The sequence below is a fragment of the Limanda limanda genome, chromosome 1, assembly GCF_963576545.1.
Source record: "Limanda limanda chromosome 1, fLimLim1.1, whole genome shotgun sequence".
Lineage (NCBI taxonomy): Eukaryota > Metazoa > Chordata > Actinopteri > Pleuronectiformes > Pleuronectidae > Limanda > Limanda limanda.
In genome coordinates this window covers 6,541,908-6,564,687 of record NC_083636.1, presented here as the reverse complement: position 1 = coordinate 6,564,687, position 22,780 = coordinate 6,541,908, and the positions used below count along the sequence as shown (strand labels likewise).

The 22,780-nt window shown below is 43.3% G+C and overlaps 1 protein-coding gene across 1 annotated transcript in view; it reads left to right on the top strand.

The window, feature by feature from the left end:
* cntfr (ciliary neurotrophic factor receptor) overlaps window positions 1-22,780 on the top strand; it is a 195,071-nt gene that overhangs the window by 24,328 nt on the left and 147,963 nt on the right. The window contains exon 2 of the mRNA XM_061073663.1: window positions 14,144-14,184. The gene's annotated coding sequence lies outside the window, so the exon portion shown is untranslated. The remainder of the gene's footprint in view (window positions 1-14,143; window positions 14,185-22,780) is intronic.

Sequence of the window (22,780 nt, the reverse complement as noted above, 5' to 3'; positions counted from 1 at the left end):
TTGCCATTACAGAGACTAGGGTGAAGTGGCCAGGGGCAAGAGGCATGGATGGGGTTTGAAAGGATAAGTGTGAGAGTAAAAATAATTTGAAAGAATCAGTATGACGCACATGTCGTGTAAATCCAAGAGGGAAGGTGCAGCTGAGAGAGGTAGAGATGGAGAAACACCACTGAGGGATGTGTTGAAGGGAGAGCGTAAGACGTGGACTGAGTCGTACATGTAGGCAAACAGGCAGCTGCAGCAGAAGAGAGAGACGGATAGAGATTCGAGTCAGGCCACCAGATGGTCTAATGACCACAGGAAATATTACAGCTGGCAACCGCACACCAACATTAATGACACCAGTCATTTAAGAGCTCTGAGAAGAGCCGATCTGTGCGTGTCTTCCCGAGGCTGAATGTGCAAGGTCAAGGAGTCCTTTCTAATTATTGTTTAATCACTAAAAGCCATCGTCTGTGGACGTTTTAACCTTTTTTATTGTGCGGTGAAGACGCTTCAGGGGTTGTGCAGGGCTAATGTATGCAGTTGTGTAGGTTTTTGAATGTTCATGTGGATTTCTTCATGGTATTTGGTCTAGATTGCCAAGACCAATTAAGATTTAATGCGTGGTCACACCAGCATTTAACACGGTAAAATAAATCATGTGCAATAGAATCAGTGCAGTGAGTCCAATTCGGGCGAACCTTTATTTTGTAGATTTGTCGTGCTGATCAACAGGAAGCCATCTTGTCCATTGAGGGAAGGGAGAGGCTAAAAGTTCAAAATGGACGACGCTATCATTATCGGTGTTGCACCATCCAATGCTTCAAAAAAAAATTGTTTGCAAACAGATAATACACTTTATGCTCGGAATGTAATTGGACTTTAAAGATGTGCAGTGCTGCTTTTCCAAATACTCAGTCAGTTTTACTTTTACACTCATTTCCAGATAGCATTCATTTAACGCCGGGAGGCATTTGTTTATCCTGTGGGATGCGAGCCATTGGAGGAGATGCAGGAAAGCGTTAATGAGCAACACGTGTGATTTAAAGTGTTTTTATCGCTTTACTGGCTCGTGATACATCCCCTCAAGGTAGCACAAGTGTATCGGATGCGGAACTAAACTCTCAGCCATCGCCCACGCTGTTGTGGAAAAACATGTGTTTTGAGAGCACCGCAAATATTCAATCTCTTTTTAGAATCCATTCATCCTGTAGGAATATAACAATCCCTGCAGACGTTGGGCAAGTGGTGGGATTCTCCCTGGACAGCTCATCAACTGCCATAGAGGTTAGAGAGCTTAAAGAACTATAGATAGAAACCACTGTTTTTGGTCCCAGGCTCCCATTCAACCTATGGACACTATAAGGTGCCAATTAACCAAGCTGCATGTCTTTGAACAGTGGCAGGAAGTCTGCATACCTGAAGAACAGCCACAGATGCACAGAAACACCCTGGGCGACCCACACACGGCACCATCATGCCGCCCTTTTGATTGAAGACCTGCATTTAAATATATCGTAGATTAAGATTCTTACAAACCCTGACATTTTCCTGCCTGCCCTTTCTCCCACTCTTCCACTGACTCCCCGCCTTATGGTTGTCTAATGTCATCCCTGGACAACACAAACAATAAATCCGCTGTATTTATGCACTCTGCAGCACGTGTTGCTTTTCTCTTTCCTCTCTCCATCTCCCTCTGTCTCTCTCTCACGCCTCTCTATCTTTTCCCTCCCCTCCCCGTCTCTTTTATCTCTCGCAGTCTCCCGGGTCCATATGAAATATTCTGACCAGCCTCCTACAGTGAACACATAATTAGAAACCACTGAACCGTGACTCCAACACGGGGGCTTTTCTCCTATCTGTTTAGGGAAGGTGAGGTTCAAGAGTGAGGGAGGGTGTTGGCAGTGGGGGGTGCTGTAAAACATCTTCATGGTCAGGAATACTACCCTGGCCTGAAATGGTGGCGTCCTACAGTACATTTGGAAAGATAAGGGGGGAGCTGGTGGATGGGGAAGAAGGGATAAACGGATTGATTGATGATGCATGAGGGAGAAAGGGAGAGGGGAGGATGAGAAGCGTCGACAGTGAGATGGAAAGAGAGAGTTATGGCTCGTCTCCATTAGCTGGGTTTTCCACAGACACTGGTGGGTTGGTGGTTTGGGTTCCATCTTCATTAATAAGCCAGATTCACCAAACAGGACCAGGGTTTTTAAAAATAACATCATTTTTTAATAAAGCTCAAATATCACAGATACGAACTCTGGCATCTTGTACATTTTGATCCAAAGTCCACGCTCTGACTTTTTGGGAGCTGTCATGTCAGCCATCTTTAAAAACACTCTGTGGTTATTTTACGGAGCCAACTGGGGCCAACTCTTTCTCTTTATGATCTGAAAATCTGCCTTTATCCAGTCACCTCTGGTCAGGTCTGAGTCTGAAGCACTGAAGCATCGCTAAACACCTTTTCAGTGCAGAAATGAACTGTAAGTGATGGAGACTTTACTTTGGCCGCCTGATACCCGGCTATGAAATGTAGAGTGATTTTTACGGCGTCGTTGCGATTCTTCTGACTCACTGCGGTCTTCAAACCATGACATCACACAATGACTCGCCTTAATGTGGTTGTTTTATAGCCGTGCTGTGAGGTCATAGTGTTACCTTGTTACAGAGCCTGACCTTCGACTTACACCGACCACACTGAGCTGTAATACGAGTCCACAGTGTCGTTTTTACTTTTCCCACGTCTTTTATTGCTCTTTGTGATGTCGGAGTGTAATTCACCCGACCTAGTGTGTGTGTGTGTGTGTCTGTGTGTGTGTGTGTGTGTGTGTGTGTGTGTGTGTGTGTGTGTGCTCCTGTAATATGTGGCCACGGTGTGACTTTTACCTGACTTTGTCCCTGTACAGCTTTATTATGTTGTCGCGGTGTGACTAGCTAGTTATGGTTTGTGCTGACGGCTTATTAGACGTATTAGGAGAGGACAGAGGAGCCTTTGGGACAGTTTTCATCACCGCGTGTCCTTGGACCACGCAGACGTTCACACCTTGTCAAACAAGACGCAGTGGACACACACATACACAACCTCATATATAAGGACATATATATATACACACATGTGACATACTTGCATGCACATGCACCCTATTTTTATGGGTCCTCCCTTTTGGCTATCGCAGGAAATAATGTCCAGCAGCTAAGATTGTTAATTAACATTTATGGCTGCAGATGACCGACTGGATCTCACACCATCACAGCCGAGCAACCAGAGTATAAAAATCCAATCTCTGCCCCTGACTCACCGCCAAAGTAATGATGCTGCTTCATGAGGTTGATCCCTTTCTTAATATGAATCTAAACGATTCAGATTCCTTTTAGGTATTTCTCATATATATTTACACATTTGGTAATTGTTTGTCCTCCTGGGCCAAATTAATCTGTGAGTGTGTTTGTGGAGATATTATAGCGTTTGGGATTTCATATTTTATCAGACGGTCTAATTGTGTAATCAGTAGATTCCGACTTTTCACTCCATTAAGATTCAAATACTTCACAGCTATTTTCATTGAAGGAAAAAACTAAAAAACAATAATGACAATTCTAAACACATCGAGATCCAGAGGAACTGATGAAAATGCAACAGAAAGTGGAAAAAACAGCTCTTGGATCCTCCTCTGTGACTGGATCCACACCAAGATTCAAAGCCCCACCGCTCCACCAAGCTCGGAGCAGATTGGTTCGCTGCTCTTTTGCATAATCCTTCTTACAAATAAACAAACAGGTGAAAACACAAGCTCGATGGAAGAGTGGAAAATCCATGTTGCCATTTCCACTCATATCTTTAAAGTCACTTCATCGAGAGAAACTTCATAATTTTTTAATTAATACATAAATTACAGCTTTATTCACTTATGTTTGTTATTCGTTATCTCTGTAGTTTCTCTCAATCCAGCACTTTAAGCCTCAATATTGTGAGGCAATACAAAAACAGTCACCAGCTTTTCTCTCTTCTTTCTTTCCTTTTATGACACTCACTCTCTCATTGATTACATCCTCTAAGCTTTTTCATCTCACAAAGGACTAAGTCTGTACTATATATATACCCCCCCGCTGACCAGCCTGCCTGCCTGAGACATTGATTGTATATAGAACCCAATGTGGGAGATGGTGTGTGGCATACAACACACAAAACATGCACCAAGGGCGATACAATAGGAAACCACAATGATATTTTACATGGATACAGATAGGCACACAGAAAACCTCGACTATGTAATCCAAGAATAGGTTACGTCCAGATTTATTTAATGTAAAAATGACTTATTTGACTAATCTATTGGTTATTTCCTGCTTTTCTCTCACTAAAAGGAAATGTGTGAATAAAGGAACCATTTCAATGCTTAACTTTGATGTAATGATACCATTATTTATAACATATATTATTTAATGATTATTATTCATAGCAGTAGTAGTCGTCGTATTGAATTAATATTAAATCGAATTTCCCAGATTATACGTCTGCATCTCCCACATGTGTGCAAACCCTAACACAACCAACACACATACTCACTGACCAACTCTGCAGGTTGTAATGCTGATTCTTCATTGAAAGACAGAACATGTTGTTTTCCTAACCTACTTGATTTCGTGTTTCGCGGTTTTTAATGAAAATCTCAGCTGGAATTCTAAGTGAATGTTCAGTGGAGACAGAACGAGAGTGTAGCATGGAGATGATTCACCCAACACCAGTGCACTGCACCATTTTATCTGGGTTTTATTCCCACAATTTTCACAATGAGTTTGGGGCTTTTAGGGATAAAGGGTCATTTCCAGCCTGTGATGCAGCTTGAGGGGATGAAGCATGTGACACATTGACGCATTTCATACAAATTGATGCAATAATCCAACAGTTTCCACTGGTCTCAGTCTATTGAACCACACTGTATGTGAATTCTCCTCTTATGTATGATGGGCATGGACCATTAGTTCATAATTGGACCCCATGATCACTGTCAATGATGCTCCCCCACCCCTTAGCACAGAGTTAAGCCCCCCTGTTGCATGGTCTCACACACACACACACACACACACACACATACAGTATAAGCACAAAACACACAGATGGCCACACAGACAAATAACCATCTGAGTCCATTCCAACAACAGCCCCCAAATACCTATCTGCCAATCTTGTAATAGTGTTTTTCTCCACGTCTGCGTCTCCTCCGGCCAAAAGAAACTGTCTGTATATGTCAGTTGGTTTGTTTACTGTCTGACGGCCACAGATAAGGTGCCACTTATCTTATCGTCCAGAGCCAACCCAACCTAAACCCGTGCAAACCTCAGGTGTTGCATCGAGCTGGCTGCTCCCCAAGCATCCCCTCATTTTCATGTCAATTTCACACCATTTTGCTCCCTCGGTCTCTGCTCTCGCTCCCCCTCTGCCTCCATCCCTCGTTTCGCTCCCTCCTTCCTTTTGATCGGCAGTTAAGCCCGTTTTAGTCCGGTTTTTGCCTCTTTGTTCTCCCTTCATCCCTCTCTTCTTCTCCCTCCACCCCTTTTGATCTTTCTTGGTACCCATCCACATGGCCTGGCGATCGGTCTCCGTCGTCTTTGGCCAAGTTTGACAGCGGGTCCTATCCTGCTATTTTCCGTGACTCGTTTTTTCGTTTCGTTTTTTTCATCCCTCCCTTTCTTGCTCTTCCCAATTTTGTATTTTCTCTTTATGGCAGACTCCACTCGCAGTCGTCCAGGGCAGGAGGTTCACTTTGGCATAAACCACCTCACTTGTTTTCCTCACTTCCCCCGCTCCACGTTCTGATCCGTCCCCACCACCCCATCATCCATTTATTCACGTCCCAGCAGAGATGACAGTCTTTTTATCAATCTGCCAGTCATTTCCCCCTCTTTTTTCTCCTAACTCCTCTCTATCTCTGTATTTCTTCCTCCTGCGTTGCCTGGGGATGCTGACACTCTTTAGTCACTCTTTAGTCTGCCAAACTGAGCTGTGGGGCGCGCCGTGCACTGAAATTTATTTCACTGGGCTGGTGATTTGCATCTGTCAGTTGCTAACCTTCAAGAACAAGTTATGGAACCATAGGCATTTTACACTGAGGGCCCTCTCTCAGTTGCAGAAGGACGGAGCAGTCGGTGCGTGGACTGTTCCGGCATCACTGTGCACACCTTGTGTAAGTGCACCTGTAGGCGCAGCAGTGCAAAGTGCAAAAAGGATGGGTGAAGGTGAATGGGAACTGAATACTGAGCTGATTAATGAGTACACACACATCACTGGGCTCATCTCTCTGAAACAGCTGTGCCAATCACAGTGATGCATGGCGACAGCCGCTCAACAAATCATGTTGTTGTGTGGAAGGTGCAGAGCGACACAACGTCAACGCACAGCAGACACACAAATCTGCAACGAGAGGCAGATGATGTGAGTGTTTTTTCACCGGTTTGATTAAGAAAGATAGAAGCAAATTAGAAGTAAACAAAACACTATTTGAGGTTTAATTCTACCGTATATCATGTTTTATCGTCTTGTCAAATCTTAAAATCTAAAGCAACAGCTTGCACCATGATGCAGTTAAGGAGTAAACCAATAACTTTTGCCAAAAAAGAAAATTGGAAATGAGGGAGTGACACATTGGAATGATGAATCAGATTAATCTGTCGTGTCCTTAATAGACAAATGAAAACCAAGTTTTAACCAGCGAGTTAAGTGAAAAGGTGTGTGTGGTTATTTCTAGCAGTTTGTTGTAAAAAACAGATGTGGTTCTGAGATGGAAATTGTCAGAGCAAAACACCAAAACAAAGATTTGACTTTCAATCCATTCATTCCTTATTTGAATGAAACGCAAGCCTCCGCTCGTCTTTTCTCACTGTGTATTTGTTATCAAAATTCTACTTCGACGGGGAAAAGCAAATGTCAAAGTCAAGAAATCACTAAATGCTCTGAGCTGCTTCCTCTAGTCTTTGCACTGCCACAGAAATGGGCCCCTGAAGATTATAGAGATGTATTTGTCTCACCTCGGGGAAGAAATGGTCGTGTTGAAAAAGTTGAAAACTCTGAGCACAACTTAGTAGCAACAAATTATTTCATCTCCTGCATGATTTTAAAATGCTAATCTGATCCCCTGTTCTCATCACGGCACAATAGGTTACGTGAAATTTGTCGGCTGGTCAAACGTTAGCTTGAAAACATATCTTCCCCCTGATATTTTCGGTTTTATTGACATAAAACTCTGGAGATCACATCATAAACAATTTAACTTCCTTCCTCAGTCCTTCCCACTAACGTCAGATAGCTGGTTTTCCACTCTGCTTAATCTACCACAGGTAATGTAGAATATTGTTTAGTCCCTCTAAGATCTCCCAGTTTATCTCCCACCAGAGATGAACTCACACTCTCTGCCCCCCCAATCTGTTAAGTAAACCCTTTCCATCCCTGTTGCCTCATACATCTCTCCCCCCTCTCCTCTCTCTGCCCTTCACTCCCATCTCCAGGCGAGTCAGACAGTTGTTATCATTCTGCCAGAGGAGAGAACACAATTAAATGTTTTAACCACCCTCCCTCGTTTTTCTTTTTTTCCTTCTACTTCTTCCCCTTCTCTTCTCATCTGTCTCTTCCTCCCTCTCTCCTGCTTTGACTGCCTTTACATCTCGTGGCACAGAGGCGGACGCACTGATGAGAGGAGTTTGAATCTCCTGAACGTCCCTTTGGGGTTTCACTCTCCTCTCTTCGTCCTTCTCCCTGGCTCTAGGGTTCATTATTTTTTTTTCCTCTCTTTGCGATTCTTTGTTTGTCTCTCTCTCTCTCGCTGAGCTGTTAAGATGAAACCTTCTCCCCTCCCTCCCCCCTAACACTTTGGACGTTTTGTAACGAGCTTGCTCCACATCATTTGCAGTATAGTGGAGGAGAGGCTCCTGCAGTATTTGCAGCAGTGCTGGTAACTCTTCCATGGAAAGTAACTAGGGTCTGTGCAGAGAGTTGCTAGATCTGTCAAATGGAGCTTTTTGAAATCGCTTAATTGATTTGAAGAAGCAGAAAATGGTCGGATAGTTGGCTCATCCTCATAACTTCATCGCAAGCTCAATTATTATCAATCACACACTTTGTCATGGAAATTCATGAAAAACGTATCAACACTAGTAGATATTAAGCTTGCATTTTAATTTCAGAGTCTTGAAGAACCTGTGTTGTGTTGGTGAACATCTCATATTGAGACATTATTCATCAGCTCTGCTTCTGTACTGTACCGACTGCACATGTAGCCAATTTTGATTTTAACCGCCCTCTCTTAGCTGCCTCATTCGCCTTTAACAACTTAATTAGAACCAGGTCAGTCGTTTGCGCAGGTTGTCCCGACTGTACGCGAGGCAAACCATCAAATGTATGCAAAACATCTGGGGCCATAAACGTAAAAATCAACACATTATATATTTGCTTTACGGTGCATTTGCTTAAGTGTCACTTAAAAGCTCCATACTTAGCTGGTTGCAAATTAACACGTACACACACCCTAACATCACTTTGTTCACCCGCTGTCTGTCGCTGCCTCTGTGCACGGAGCACCAGACCATCTCTCTACCATCCTCTCTTCTGTTTTCATTACATTACAGTGTGACAGAGAGACCCCCACCCACTAGGTTAGAAGAGAGCAGGATCCAAGATGAAGCATCTGCTGCAGTGATGTCAGATGACAGTTATGAGGCAGATTACGAGGCTTATAGTCTGAACTATCTGCCTCCAGTTTGCTCGCTTAACCTCTGACATCTCCACTGTGCGATCCTTTCCCACTCACTGCCACATTTTCTATTGATTTTTTTCGCCGTTATCTGATGAGGTCTCTTTTTGTGTGGGTTTCAGGGTGATGCCATTGCTCAGCCGGCACAAAATCCTCAAATTGAGACGTGTTTAAATGGAGAATCAGTTTTTATTATGAATATGGATTTTGACTGTCCTTGGTTGCGGTTGTGACTTTCAAGATGGTGTTTCGACATAGACAGAGAAAGATTTGGGCACTTTAATTGGGGTCAGGGTGGGACTAATGTTACACTCTTACTTATTTTCTGGAGTATTATATTATTGAAGCTTTGCTGCTTTAAAGTTTAATGATTTCTGACACATTTATTAAGATTACCTGATTCCCCTTTGACCTTTCCCACCCTACCTGTCCCTCTTAGCATCCTAGTTTTTCCAATGTCCGCAGCATCACCACAACATTATCTTAATATCTTTGCCAAAGAGGTTATGTTTTGGTCTCCACTTGTTCGTCTGTCCTTGAGGAAGCAGTTTAAAAATAAATAAGAAAATAACCCATCATATTCTGGTGTGAATCTGGATCAGGCAGCAGATTCAGGATCATTTTGTTCACTTTCTTTAACATTTTCATTGATTGACCGAAACACTGGCGCATGTTTAATTGGACTAATTCTTATTTAAGTATGTGCGATTTGATGCAGAACTCAGGGATTCGAATGTGCTTTCATTAGGGGAATGTTGGGCCTCAGGGCAGGTATTCACTCATTGAATTCTCTTCTATTTAAAGACATAAATGAGTCATTCAAACTAAACTGCACTCATAAAACCTGTATCGCTATATTTATCTGAAGACACCTTCGCTCCAGGTAGATTCAAGCTATGCTGCCACACATAGTTTCTCAAGATTCCACTCGCTCACCTTCTTTGTAAACCTGGTCTGCAGGTCTGTTTGTTTCCTGCGGGTTTACCCCTCACTATGCTCATGTTGAAATTCTCTGTCCCTCCATGCTCTTTGAGCCTTCATCTTCTTAACCCGATCCCCTTGGCTGCTAATAATAGCCCTGGCTTTAAAAAACGGGCAGACAAACAGAGCAGAAGGGAAGAATTGGGGGACTGTCGGTTGGGTTCACATTGGATTTTGTGCAGCGTGCAGTTCAGTGGCTTCTGGGTCTTCTTTAGCCCATTGATTTATAGTAGTAACTCTGCCAGGGTAACCTTTTAATCCACTGTCTGTATTTTTAGTTTTTATTTGTGAAGGGTGATGTTTTTTTTTACTCCAAAGTTCATCCATGTTTGCCTGTCGTAGACTTGAGAATTAAAAGATAAAAACGTTTGACAGATACATTTTAATGCAGGTTTTTGTCTGCGTAGAATCAACTATATCTGTCTTTTGTTACATTATGTTCTGCAGTGAGAGAAGCATGTTTAGTCCTCCAGTGCAGAGTGACGGGTAAAATAAATACATTTGGGAGGAATTCTTCAAACATGACGTTCAGAATTGTGTTATAGAAAAGTGAAGAATACAATTCGACCTCATTCCTGAAAGCTCCTTGGTACTGAAGTCACAGACTAACAGAAAACAGACAAATGAATAAATGCAATCCCAGCTTTTGGCTGGTGGCTGCGGTGAATCCTCCCCCCGTTTTTTTTGTTTTCTCTCTCTGTAATCCCTTATCCCTGCAATAAACTCACAATGCAGTGAAGACATCTGTTTGTAAAGTGCATTATGTGTGGCCAGTAGACATGTCAAACTGTCACTCACTGAGCAAGCTTGGTCACAAAAAACTTGAGGGATACAGTAATTCAAATCGACCACAAAAGGGTAAATAAATATCCTGATTAGCATTTAGTTTCAGTGCATGTGCTCTGGTTACAAAAGTTAATCCAGTGTTGGTCACAGAACCCATTAAGAGTGGCCCTTTGTGTTGCAAATTAAAGACCCTCCAGGTTGCCTTTAGTCGGCCCGAGATCAAAAAGGGTGGAAATGCCGGCTTTGAGGCGAACAATCGGTTTGGTTTAACACCTCAGCCCCGGATTTAATGTCATTTGAAAACATTTTCCGTAGGCAGCAACAAAAGTCTACGAAAATGTAGCCCCGACTGCCAGCAATAGTTTCCATGTCCGAGCTCTTGCCTGTAGAATTCACATCTCCTGAATCAGGATGCACAGGCAGATTTCATCAGGCTTCGGCTGCTCGCTTGGAAAGAAAACCCGACGTTCTAGAGCTGCGATCGAACAATATTATTAAAGAGTTCGGCGTTTGCATTTCTGTGGCTGTGGAATTGGGGTGATCTGCTGTTACGGGGGTGTTGAAAAGACCCACACTGAGTGTGTAATTATCTCTGAGGGTTTTCTCTCACTGTTCACATTCACATCTCATCTATTTTAATCTGCCTCTCTGTAGTAGCCTCTGTATATTTAGCTCTTCCTCTTATTCTCACCTGGTCTTTCTTTCTTGCATAATATTTCTTCCACTCATCAGAAATAGTCTGGTCTCCTTAATTCCGTCAAGGTCCCTATCTGCACCGAGGCCTGTGGGATTTGTTTTTTGCTGATTTCCCTGCTTTTTTTGTTGTTGTTGTTTTTTTCCTCTTTTTAGTTTAGTGTTATTATTACTCGTATGTTCTTAGCTGGCGTGAAATCCCACTGCGTCATCTGGAGGGTTGTGGAACTGCTGAGTTGGAAATGTGCAGCTGGTGTCAAGGTCTGGAAGAAGGAGAAAAATAAGGATAAACTAAAGAAAGGTGTGTGTTTGGGGAGAAGCACAGAGAGAGAGAAAGGGAGGTAGAGAAAGGGAGAGCGGGATGAGGGGGAGGCAGGTAGAGGAAGAACAAACGAGAAGAGCGACAGCGAGCAGTTGTCTAAAAGGCGATGTCGCACGGCATCAACAGTAAACAAACTCACCCCCCTCCCTGCCAACTCCTTTTTTCTGTCCGTCTCCTCTCCCCCTCCTCTCCCCCTCTCTCCCTCCATCCCTCTCTCCTCCAGTCAAGTTTTTCTGGATATGGATAAATAAATAAATAGCCTTTCAGCCTCTGATGGATGTAAAGGAACCGAGAGGCACTGACTCGACTCAACAGAGTAGAAAACAGCCTAAACATGTCCGAGCTGTGATACTGAAGTCAGACGGATCTGTGGCAGAAGATGTGAGAGGGACGTGACTGGAAACCGTCTGTTAAACTGACACAAACACATGTAGCCTTCAGAAGTTTTTTTTATATTGGAGTATTCACAAGGGGAAACAAGTCCATTACAAGTAATTGCTGTGATTACAAGAGGATTTAAAAGATGCACAGCAGCCATAATGTGTTTTCCTGTCGTCCATATTAAGGAACACTACTGAGACCCTCCCTGGCTGCAGTGCCCTCACCTTGTGCCGTAGGGACGAGCGACTGTGTGCTGATTATCACCTCCAGGCTCCAAGAGTACATAATCCCTTTCTAATGAGTCAGCAAACTGTTGTCGTTAAAGTACAAATAAATCGATAAATGCAGTTTCTATTTTTAAAGACAAAGTCACACCGGGAAGTTCTAATATTGAGGTTTAAGTCAAATAAGTGAACCCCCTCATCACCCTGCAAACTAGCAACACTGGCCTTTCTTCTATTCCTACAAAAAAGATCCAATTTTGCAAATGGACTGAATTTATCTAGAGCTTTTCTGACCTTAACGACCACTCACAGCACTTCACACTACAGGTCATACATGCACACAGCGCTTCTATATAATTCTATATAAACCACTTCTCTATCAGTCATACATCACATTCACATAACCCAAGGACACTTCAACATTAGGACTGAACGGCCGACCGTTAGTGGGCGAGCCGCTCGTATCTCCACCCTGTGGCCTTTTCCATTTCTCTTAGAGAACATGGTGTTCCGCAACTACCACCATGCTGGTCAGTGCTGACATGTAACACTTATGAAGTGCGGTCAGAAGGAACAACCCTCTGAACCTATTAGTCTTCTAGTTTTAGTTTTTTCCTTTATTGTCAAAAGTAATATTGGATTTTCTGTATTTTTATCTAGAATAAAACAGTATCTAATTGTCTTTTGGAATGAAATATTTTGGGGGTCTGAAGGAGAGACTGCTTTAAATCCCCCACAGATCAAGTATACTACTGTCAGTTTGGGGTAATTCTGTAAATAACAAGTAGAGGAGGCCAGGCGGACCACGGAGCGGGTTCAAATGTGAACCTCCTCTGGAGAAAAGTAAAAAATAGTCCAGTACTCTGAAAGCAGTTTATCTTTTGCTGCGAGTTTCGTTTAACTTCACACAGACTCTAATTTATTCGGTTGTTGTCTCAGGGTGTGAATATATTCTTCTGTTGGGAAACAAAATCCCTATCTACTCCATCTCATTGTCAATAACAGGGATTCAAATGTAACTCCTTTTGTTTTACAGATGCTGTCTCGTTAATATTGAAATCCTCTTCAGTCTTTGCCTCGGTTACACTTAACACTTTAACTTCTAATTAAATTTGGCTGTTGCCTGTTAAACCTCAATTTCAGGGCTCGACCTTCGTTATTCCATTACGGCCGTTCTCGCCTGTTTCCCTCCATCCTCCGGTGATGGCATTTTTATTTGGAGCTCTCGTATTCGACACTGGACCACTTCATCAGGAGCGTGACGTGGCTGCGGTAACAGCCGTTTTACAGCGCAGCAGATCGGGCTGATGTGCGTGGCACGCTAAGCTACCATGAAGTAGAGCTGGTGTGGCTTTGTGTGTGTGTGTCTGTGTGTGTACGTGTGAGAGTGAGTGTGTAGCAGACAGTGTGGGAAGCATGTAATAGGCTCACCTGTCCCTCGCTGATGGGCAGGTGGACAGAATGGAAACCAGATGGAAAGAGGAAGGAGGAGAAGTTGGTGCACAGAGGAGATAAGACTACGATTAACTCATAACTCTGGATACATATATACATTCAGATTTTTTTCATTCTGATTAAACGCCATTTATAACAGGAAAGGTGGAGAGAGTAGATTTGAGGAAAATCAACGATGACACATTGCTGGGAGGATGGAAGAGGAGAAAGTGCAAAAACATTCATTTTGTTTCTTGCTTTTGAAATTCAAGTGCTCTAATTTATACAAAATCTTTTGCAATACGGTGCTATTTCTGTTCTCTCTGCACGGTCGGGGGTCCGGTAAAATCTTTGCAAGCTATTAAAACAATTTATTCCATTTTCCAGTCCTTTGGTTGCTTTTAAGCCGGATGTTAACCCTTTTATACATCACATATTCAAAGTTTAATATTCGTAAATATTGAATGAGCTTTCTTTGGACTCTCAGTCAAATAATTAAATATTTTAAAGGCACAATAACTTTTACTTTTGCAAACTTAAATCTGTTTTTGTCTGACTCCCGATCAGATTAATGACACTGTGTTGTTTTTTAACAGGGTGAAGAGGAGGATTGTGCTGACGTTTCGTCCTGTCCAAGGTAAGATCTTTTTTTTTTTTTTTCCCTCCTGCATACATAGATGCCTTTGCTGTAGGTTGAGCTCACTGAGACTTTGTTTGTTTTTTCTGCTCGACGGTTTTTATCTCATTGAATTTAGACTTTTATGTGGTGCTTTCTCTATTTTGTGCTGAGTAAGTTTTACGAGCCAGGGGGCCGTGAAACCAATTTCACTCGCTTTATAAATAGATAGGAGTGTTGCTCTCGTTCTTTGTTTTCCCACCCGACCACATCGGCGGTGAATCTGCATCATCTTGTAAATTTGCTCTGCCGTCACGTGAAATTTGCCCATCGCCACTTTTCAAGATGATGGTTTACGAACCGGTTGCTTTGTGCGAAATCAAACTGACAATAGGAACCACATGTGTGAAGAGGAATACTGTGAACCTGTTCAGCACATGTAGGAAGGAGGCCGACTGTCTACGAGGTTAAAGCTTCGGTTGAGTGAACTGCATTTAGTTGTTGTGTCTCAGTTCCAGGATATTGTTGGAAAACGTGTGTGTCATGATTCAACAAGCAACCGCAGCAGCTGCGCTCTCCCCATGTTGAGAACCTTTGGCCTGCCAGTATGGTGGTCTCTGCTTCTCCGTCAGTAGCAGGTCCTCCACTGTATCTGGTTGCCGTGGTGACATGTGTGTGTCAGCGATAGGATGTGTGATGTATGTTTGTGTGTGTGGCGGCGGGCGTTGAAAGGACTCCATGGAGGCGGATAGAGTTGCCCTGTGCGGAAAAAAATGCCAGCGACAAACACATGTGGACGGTCGGATGGGGAAACTTGGGACATGCACGGACACAAACTGGGACAGGAAATACGCAGACAGGCTGGACACACACACAGATACCCAGATTCCACGCAGGCCACAGCCATGCATTCACCCTGACAGCTCCGGGCTATAAGGTTACCTACAGGGAAGTCCGTGCCTGCCGCAACGCTTTGAACATTAATAGTATGTGTACACACTTGTATTCACTCATTGGAACCTGAGGATAAAGTTTAATTCCACTCATTTAAACTTTACAAGGAAAAGCTGCTGTAGAAAACAGACAGATTTATTTTTACACATGAATGACCGATGATGTTTGCATACAGATTTACCAAATGCAAATTGTCGCTCACTCGGCGGCAGCAGTGGAGATATTGGGGGTTGCGGGCCTTGCTTAAGGGCGGCGTGTCTGCAGTCAATGAGGGACGTGGGAGCATTACTCATTTGCTCTGCTCAGCCATGTTCTCCCTATATGCTGGCGCAGGGATTTGAACCGAGGACACGAGCTCGCAGGCGCTTTAGGGGACCGCTGACAGCCAGGTGCAATGCAACCCAATTACTCTGCGACTCTGTTTTCGCCTTAACCGTAATTGAGTTCAAGTTCAAGAATTTATTTTCCTTCCCATCGGGGCGCTTGGCCTCGCAGCAAGTCATATGTCATGTTGCATAACGATGATAAACAAAGAGCTGACATTCAGAAACACAAGACACATAAAATGACTTTGAAAGACGGGACGCAGGAGATTCAAAGGGCTGATACATGTAAACCTGTTAAAAGTGGATTATTTCTAGTCAAGTTACTCCAGCCATGATATATAACCTCTTTATTCTCACATTTGTTATGAAGTTGTTTGCTTCTGATTGTATTATTGGAAAAAATGTTGGACTCTACAATTATTAATGTGAGCATAAATCTCTCTGTGAAGAGTTCAGCATGTGCAACAACACTATTGGCTCCATATATGACACACTTCCGCAGAGGTCTGCACAAAGGAGCTGAGTTATTTGCCACTTTTCCGTGGACTTGATTTAATATGTGAAGCTTGGCTACTTTACTAAGAAGTGTTGCAAGGAAGCACTGTTGCCTCATGCTGCCTTCTCTGCTCTGAAGGAATGGGAAGTGTTGCAGCATGTACGAGAGGGTCTGGATGTCTAGACCTGGTTCTCCTGACTTTGATGCATAGAGCACACAACCCGGACCCTCAGTCTTATCAAGAGTTCAAAACCTACTATCTGACCAGGCATGTCATGGTCAATGTGTGAAGTTGAAGATGTGTTTCCCTTTTTAGATGTTCAACATGTCTTAGTAGGAAAAGCACATTTCACTTCAATTATTCTGGCTGCTTTTCTACAGTGACATGTCAAAATGTCTCTCGGCCCAGTATTGGCTCCTTGCAGCAGTTTATCTGTTCGCACACTTCACAGACTTTGTACCAGGGAGCTGGCAGTGGGAAGTTTGCAGTTTAATGTCGTGTGGAACTGATTTGGTCATTTGAGTTCACACAAACAGCTCCTCTGGGTGAGCTTCTGTCTTACCCCTCGTGCCCAGCCTCCGTCTGAGTAGCAAACAGCTGCTCCGATTGTCTGCCACTCACTGAACAGAGCAGATGAAAGGAGAGAGCTGGGCCTCTCGCAGGTTGTGCTGATGACTGTCATCCATGGAAAGAAGCGAGGGATTATCCAACAAGCTGATAGAAGCGAGATCTGTCGCTTTGCTTTCCACAATAAGGGTTGAGCCAATAGAGGCTGTTTGCACCAATTCATTTGGAAAGAGAAATGGCCAATGGGGAGCCTTGGCTGACTGACTCCAGTTCTAACTCACCCACTCAACATTTGGGATCACTCACTCATTTCAGTCAGCCAGGTAGTGTTTGTTGTTTTCCCCGTCTGTTCACAAATATGGGCATTTATTTTTGCAAATAACGATAACTAAGCTGAGATGCATATTCTGAATACCTGCTTTACATCTCTTAAACCCTGTTTATCTACATATCCCACATCTCAATCAGAAAATTATAAAGGTGGAATAAGGTCAATTTCAGATAATCCAAACAGAAAATTCTGTTTACATCCCTTGTATCGAATTCTTACTATCGTCATATTTTGAATAACAGTGGGAAATTGATGTGCATATAAACATAATGACTGATCTGTCGACACAATACCTTGTCTGTTTGTGTAAACACGTTCGGATCAGCCATTCTTGCCTTGAGAGTTTGTGTGTGTCAGTCTGTCCTGATTTAATGGATTCACAATTACCTGAGAGCCCTTCTAGTTTCACTCATTATCTCAAGCATCTTGATGTGTGTTTGTTCCTCTTTGGAATATCCAATATTCTTTAATTTTGCCCAGAGCAGCTCTTAATAAACTTCATTACTTGTGGAGGAGGCTACAGAGCGATTGTAAGAAAACTATAATTCAATTACTCACATGTTTATCCCAGAGTGATTGTAAACAAGCAAAATAAGACCACACTAGAGAAGTATTACGGCAATACAACAGTTAAAGTTTCCATCCGAGGCTTTTGTTTTCTTTGAGGCCGATTCTGCTTTGTGTTTAATAAAAGGTAATATCATATAATATTCCAGAGGTAAGACAGATATTTTGTTCTTATGATCCTGGAGGAAGGCCAGACCACCGTCCTGGAATCAGCAGTTACCATCTCTGCTCTATCATTGTTGACATGAGAGTTATAAGGAATAACACAACACCGGTGAAATTGCAGACAAGGCTTCATTTCACTGTGTCTCGCTCTCTCCTGCGTGATCCCGGGCTTTGCTGGCAGTCCAGATTCAGCCTGTGCACATTGACAAGGCAATATTAAGATCAGCTTCGGGTGCCATCTCCCTGACCTAGAACTGCTGACAAGGGAGTGATAAGCCAAGGAATTCTATTAACCCAGCCATGTCCTGCCCAATGCTGACAGGACGCTATTTCCTAGCCCCGCTGCTCCTGCTGGACAGCTTTGAAGACATCGGAGGCTAATGCTACTGAGAGCCCAGTGTGTGTCTGCTGTGTGAGATACTGCTGCTGACAAGCCAGGGTGCTGTGGTTGTGAGCCCTGCTGACCAGGAGATGGTAAGGCGAGGAGCCGAATTAAAGCTATAGCTGTATCGTCTATGCATGTTGACAAGGCCTAAGTGAGCTCGGCACCAGCCCTGCCCGGCCTTGTGTTGCCGACGAGACACTGGATGCTTGGTGACAAGCTGCTTGCTATTCCTCGCCCATGTTAGCCCGGCGAGGGTCACGTTGACATCTGCAGTCTGGGGAAACTCGAGCCTATCTTTCCAGCAAACACTGTGAGTGTGTACATGTGTGTGCCCATTGATGGGGATTAGCGAAGATGTGTGAGCCCGGCTCCCTGGGATGGCTCTGGTGGCTGCTGGAGGTCAACGCATGTGTGTTCTAATGTCCATGAGTGTTTGTGTGTGTGTCAATGAGTGTGTATTTGCCAGGCTGTGGGGGGTTAGGCCCGGATTGCAATGACAATGGAGAGGAATTTAAATGAGAGAAAAAAGGGGATCAGGGACGTTTGCAAGGAGGATGGAAGAGGCTTTGGCACCATTGTTATTCTTCCTCTTTGTCATTCTGCCTCTCTATCTCTCTATTACAAATCCCTTGCTATCCGTCGCTCTCTCTTGGCAACTACATTTCTCGCAAAACTCTCTGTCTGCCTCATTTGATTTTATCCACACTTATCCCTGTATCTGTTTTCCTCTACATACGTCTTTTCACCCTTAATACATCTTATTCGGGGGGGTTTTATCCTCTTCTTCTTAAGAATCAGGATTTTTCTGATTCAAATTCTTGCCAGAGCTCAACTACTACTATCTTCGTTGATATCACAAATGCACCTGTTAACTGCAATCTGTATATGTAGAAGTTAGCAGCCCAAACTCTCACTGTACACAGAATCCAGAAAGAAATCTAAACCAAATAGGCAATCTTTAATTTGTGTCAAAACCTGACCCAATCCCAGCACTGACACACATGTTTATTACTTGTTTTCTCAACCTGCAGAAATTTGCAGTTCAATTTTGAACTCTGTCACCTGACTGGTCCCAATGGATTCAGGTTGGGCATCCACATTGTACTGCACAGCATTCCAAACTGTAGATGTTTTCCAGGTTTGGTACCACTGTGTCTTTATGGAGACAGAAACCAAAACTCCTGCACCAAATCTAATCTGACTGTTACACATTCTGTCTCGTAAATAGTGTTAAGATGTGACACTGAGTTAAAAAAGAAAGAAAGAAAGAAAGCTTAACACTTGTGTCAGCGTTGGACGGGTTCCCTTTTCCAAGTCGCTGTCTTAATATCGTTCACTCAGCGTCACTTAACTCCCTCCATCAGTCGTCTCTTTTGTTTTTGCCTCTTGCTGTGAGTCACAGTCTCTTTGTGTCTCTCTGTCACCCCCCCCACCCCGTCTCTTGTGTTATTACCTCAGCAGTCTGTGGTCGAATGTAGTCCAGTTGCTAATATAGCCACTTTCAAAACAGACTCATTGATTTTAATCTCTCTCACTGTGAGTCACACACACACACACACACACACACATACACACACACACATGCATACACTTTCCCTCCCCATCTCGGTTTGTCTGCCCCCCCACACCCCCACCCCTTTTCTCTATAGCGGCTCTAATTGCGATCAATTAGGAAACTTCAGAAGGTTGAAATAGGAGCTGTGACAAGGGGCATCCGCTGAGCTGGCAGCGAGGGAGAGAGAGAGAGAGAGAGAGAGAGAGAGAGGGAGGGAGACAGAGAACGGAGGAGAGAAGAAGAGGTGGAGGATGGAAGGGAAACCGGCGACCATCGTGGGCGGAGGGAGGCTGTGAGGTAGCAGGCGAGAGAGAAGTCCAAGTTGGTGTCGAGAGATGAGCTAATGGCAATGAGAGTGATTGATGTGGCCACGGCAGCTGAAAGTCACATTGTTTTTCGTGCCAGGTATCGATTCCTCACAACCCCTTATTAGCTCTGGGGTGCAGTGGATGAGACACTAACACCGCCACAGTTAGGGGTTGTATTCCCATCTGAAAGGGGCTGTTGACAAAAGCATCTCACTATAAATTCTGAGCAAGGCAGCTGGCCAAAGGAGAACGCTTCACAAACTGATTCTATTCGACAGTTGTATTGCACAGAATTTGTTTTTATGTTGTATATTGATTTTATTTGTGATATATTTACCAATTTTACTCAATGCAACTGTGCTCTGTCTCCAAGTGGCTGCGAGGTGTAACTGCATAATTTGAATTTGTTGTAAATCTCTTTATAATTAACTGCAGGTTGCTCTTAAACGTGTGTGATTCCAGAGATGAGATTTAGAGACAATAAATAGTTTTCTATAATTATCTTGAAAGATTTTATCTAAACTTTCTACGTTACTATGTTTGTGTGGCTCTGCAGCTGAATGATATTGACCCGGTCCCTTGGTGAGCTTCTACATTAAGGATTGTAATGGTGAATTAGATTCTTAGGCTACATCCACAGTAATAAATTCTAATCCCGGGGAAGTGAAGTGTCCGTTTGCATCTTCCGCTCTACAGAACTCCCATCCTTTGAGGACAATGGAGATAAATGGAAGGGATCAAACACAGACCCCAACTTTGCGTTTTCCCATTTTCAATTTGTTTACATATGAAATACACACGGGCCCTTAAACATGCCTCTAAGACAGCTTTGCTGGAACGGCCTTTTTTACAGAAAAACAAGGAAACTTCTTCCCGTTAGAGTCAAGTGTTCGCCCCGAGGCAAAGATTATAAATAGTTTTATTATCCGGAAATTCTCCCTCACACAGACAAGAGCAAGCTGGTTGCCCTGAGCCTTCTGAGGCAACAGCGGAAGAATGTTTCAACTGCAGCGTTTCTACATGATTCATGTTGTTTCATGCCGAGCTTAACGTGCAGATAAAAATAAGCTCGTCGTAAATATATCTAATGGTAATTTTCGGACAGTTTGAGATATGGGAGTGAGTTCACAGCCTTGGGTTTGTTAAATATTTCTGTTCTTGATACGTAAGCTGGAGGCTGAGAGCCCCTGGTCTCATGTTTAGCTGCATTTGCCTTAGGGCATACAAACCCTTTTATCTTGTCACCCTAATGCATGTGTGTGAGTTTGTGTGTGTGTGTGAGTGTGTGTGTGTGTGTGTAAGATGGAGAGAGAGAAGAAGGGATGGGACGATCAATACTTAGCCGTCAGGAGGTCTGCTACTCCCAGAGAGAGAGGGAACAGGACACCCATCAGAGAGTGGAAGGGAGGTGGGGGGGTAATAGAGAGACAGAAAGAGAAATGAGTGAAGAGGAAGAGAAGAAGGAAGAACAAGAAAAAAGAGGAGGGGGGTAGGCTGAGTGGACAGTGGAAAAGGAACAGGAAGGAGAGATAGATGGGGATGGAGATGGGGAGAGAGAGAAGATGTGGCCGGTGATAAATGAACAGATAGAAGGGAACAGGAAGTACAGGGAGGAAAAAGTATAAGAGCAGATGAAAGAGGAGGTGAAGAAAGCGGCAGCGAGAGGACTGGAGAATATAAAAGGTGAAAATGTATGAAAAATATGTCTGATACCATAATACGGTGTTAGACCTCTTCAGAAGATCAGCAACAAACAATATGAAGCAACAATACAGCAGCAGCAGCAAACTAGAAGAAAGAAATGATACGATCAAGATGTTAAATTAAAAGACTATTGATCAGAAGTGACTGCATGGCATTCTGTATCCTCTGTTGTGTTCAGCCACTTCTTTATTAACTCTACTGAATAACTCAACATGTTTATTTACTGCAAATAGAAGTAAAACAGTTTAATAACAGGTTTGGTTTCAGTTTTGTTTTCCCAAAGTGTCCTAAGGTTAACCATGGGTTAATTGGCCTCGTTAATTACATGGTGGTGCAGTGGGAAGAAGGTTCAGGGTTCGAAACTGACTCCAGCCCTCTTATTCCCCATCTAATACTAGTTTTTGGATACATGACATTTCCATAGTTGAGAAACGTAACCTTTCCATTACTCTAAACCATCATTGTGACGTCTGAATCAAGTTAAAGTGTCTTTGAGCCGGACGATAAACCTCTGACCTGCTGATCTCTGCAAATGACGACTCAGAGGCCCCGAGTGTAATTGTGAAATCAGAGAGAAAAGTCGTCCTGAAATGGGAGGTTCTCAGATTTGATCTCTGCAATGTCCGTCAAAATGTCAGCTGTCCGGTTTGACTGCAGCCGATGTGCAATGTGGCGGATAAATGCCTCAGATGTAAAATGTCAACCTGCACTTCTATGCATTTCCTGTCTCTCCCCTGTGTGCAGTATCTAACCTAGCATGAAGTTATCTGCAGATCGGAACATGTTTTATGTTTTCTCCTCGGCGTGTCTCGCAGTGACCCGAGGTTCATTCACTCTCACAAGGAGCGACTCCGCTGGGAACTCAAACCTCGAACTCTGGCATCGCTTTTGCCACACAAGAGCTTCTTCTGAAGGAAACAACAAAAAGCACAAGTGTATTTATAACATTTATTTTGATGCATAATTCAACAAACATAAACCTTGAATGAGCAGAGAAGTGAAACTGAATCCTACAAGATATAAAAGCTTCGACTTGACACCCATAATGAATATTTAAACCTTCATGACCTTACCCCAACGTATGTACGTAAATTATGTATTGTTCCGCCTTCTCCATTTTCTATTTTTATACCTTCTGTCTTCTTTTTGATTAAAATTCCCATTTCACCTCTTTTTCTTTTATCTTCTCTTTCTGACTTGACTCTTTTTTCTCATCTGGCTCCCTTGGTAATTTCAAAGTCCTCGAGGTTGACAGATC